The sequence below is a fragment of the Culex pipiens genome, chromosome 1 (genome assembly GCF_016801865.2).
Source record: "Culex pipiens pallens isolate TS chromosome 1, TS_CPP_V2, whole genome shotgun sequence".
Taxonomy (NCBI): Eukaryota; Metazoa; Arthropoda; class Insecta; order Diptera; family Culicidae; genus Culex; species Culex pipiens.
This window is the reverse complement of record NC_068937.1, coordinates 18,408,789-18,411,767: the sequence shown is the minus strand read 5'-3', so window position 1 is coordinate 18,411,767 and position 2,979 is coordinate 18,408,789.

The window sequence follows — 2,979 nt, the reverse complement described above, 5'->3', positions numbered from 1 at the left end:
TATTAACAAAATAAATATCGTGAGTTGTTTTTGATAAGGTCCTATAAACATATGAAAGACAAACGGTTATAGGACCTTTAAAAAACTCTAGATTTGACTACATATGGTTGTATCATTGCCGAGATATAGCTATTTGAAGTTGACAGTTTCAAAAAAACCGAATGCCGCGATATTTCAACACTGCTTAGACCAAATCGGCTCAAAATGTTAGTGAAGAATTTTCAGGCAAATTTCAGCCAATTTGGTCCATACCATCTCGAGATATCGTGGCACCCGCGAATCAACTTGGTGTTTCGAGAAAAACGTTCACAAAGTTTGTTAGTCCGCTTTGCGTTTGGCAAAATTTTAAACTTAAATCCTCGCTTAAATCTTCTGTTATTTACTTCAATCCTGAAATATCTTTACAAAACTTTCCGGAGTGATTGGAAACCATCTTTTGAGTGAATTTAATAAATTTTCTGATGTATGAAATTTAGAGACTTTTTACATGCATGCAACCACTAAAGTTTAATGGAGCACTCCAAACAAAACAATTTAAAATCATGATTAAATTGTTGAACAAAAAATTAAAAGCCTGAATGTCAACACTTCAATAAAAAAAAACCCTTGGAAAATGCATTAAACACCCGTAGGTTGTTATGAAATCACTAGTTAAAAAAAAAGAAAATGTGAGATCTATATGACAAAAAAAAGTAATAAAAAAAATCACCTTTTTGCGTTTTTGTGCATCGAAAATTTTAATTTTTAAATTTTATAAAAATTCAAAAGGTTTTTAAATTAATCCAAACATGCTAAAAATGATTTAAAACGCAGGGGAATGCATTTCAAATTGATTTTAGTTGATTGCACTTAAATTTCGATAGAAAATTTAATCTGTTTAAAAAAGTGGTGACAAAAACTTTAAATAAAATTTGTACCAGCCACAAAATTCTGAAATTAATGAAAAAATATCAATTTTCGCATTTTATGCTAAATTTACTGTGAAAATATGTATAGTTTTTTTAGCTGAGAAGATCAATAAATTTACCCTTATTTACATAGAAATGCATTTTCAACCTTTTTCCATGAATTCTGTCAATTGATATTTGCATTTGAATTTGTAAAATAAATGAAAAACTTTGTGAATTTTCAGCGCAAATTAAATTAAATTTAAATATGCTGTCCATTTTAAAATTTTAATAAAAACAAACTTTGCATTTATTGAGTAAAAATTCAACATGGAAAAAGTTTAAAATGCCAAAGGGCTTTCTACAAACTAAGTGCATATCTATGAAAGATTGCATTTTTTTAGTATTCCCCGTATTCAGAAGATCTTTTTGAGCAACTTTACTTCGACGAAAAATTAAAAACCTTTTTACAATAAAATTGTAGCTTCACGTTGCGACAAATTGTATTTACACATACTGAGAGTCGTACCAAAAGTTACTGAAGACTTATTTGACATAACAATAGTAGGCAACCCAATTGAAAACCTTGGCAAAGTCTTAAAAAAAACAAGTAATATCACCAGACCAAAAATTAAAAAAAAAATCAGGAGACCTCTTTTCCAATCAAAATCAAAATTAATCTCATTAATCCAAATCATCTTCTAGATTATACATTACTTGTAATGAAATATATAAATTTGTGATACGTTAACTATGATTCATCTGTACCAAAAAACTAAAAGTAAAACCCCAAAAACCAAAACAATCGCTTAGCACAAAAATCACGTCCAAATCCAAAATTCAAAAAACGAAACCAAAACAAAAACATCGCAGGGAAAAAACAGCGCAAAAAGAAAACATCACCAGAACAGCAGCATCCAGCAAGCAACTAGCAACGGCAGAGCGTGTACTCTCAATCACGTGGACTTAAGCGGTATTAAAACACTAAAGAAGTGGCATTAGGCAATCAAGCGTGACCTGACCATCCACAGAGGCAAGCAGCAGTGGCAGTGGCAGTGGCAGCAAAGTCAGAAAAATTGAAGAAGAAACATTCGAGACAGCGAGATTCATTCATGCATAGTGCCACTCACATGTTCCCGAAATCGACTGTTTGGGTCGGTATTTCCAGGTCATTTTACGAAAAGAATAGAGGAATATTTGTATTAATTTTCGATTTTATTAATTTCAAAATTTCAAACATTTTTAATAACTCATGAAAACTAGCAACACTTCCAAAAAGGAACAATTCATTTTAAAATTTCTTTTTATTCAAACAAGTTTGCAATTTCTCATGGATTCTCGTAAAACCCGTGGACGTGAGGCACTTTACCACTCACTTTGAACTGCTGGATATTGAAGGGAAAATGAAAAAAAGTGCATCTCTCACTTTTTTCCTCGGGAAGTCAACTGTCAGGACGGGAAGATCCTGCTCCTCAAACTCAAACGTCTCTCCAGACAGTAGCAACAGTGTGGAAGAATAAAAACGACTTGTGAAAAATTGAGCTGGATCATTTACGGTTATTAATATACCAAACAATTGGCCCATTTCTGGGCTGCGCAGTGTTTGAAGTGACGTTGAGGGGGTTTTCACTTATTTTTGGATGGAAAACAGATATATTACACAAAAAGGCGTGACTGGCGAGGTTAGGTCCCTAATCCGCACATGACATAATATTTCTTGTTACGATCGCGCGGAGGTTCGGCTTAGCTGGGGAACGTACTTCCGTTTTCGGACGTGATCAAAAGGGTTGATTCATGAAACCTTTTTGGTTTGGCTTTAAATAATAATATATTAAAAATCAAATATATATATATATGAATAGAATTTTGCAGATAAAATCGTTTCTCAAATATGTCTAAACTATTAATTCCAATAAAAAATAAGTTTTTCCTCTTCCAATAAGTTGAAAAATGCGAATTCTCAGAAATACAAATTATTTTAAATTATTTGTTTTACAAAAGGTGAAGTTCCCAACAATTTTTTTTACAACAATTTACAACATTTTTTGCAATTCCGAAAAACACCACTTGAGTGAAATTTTAAGTCAAATTT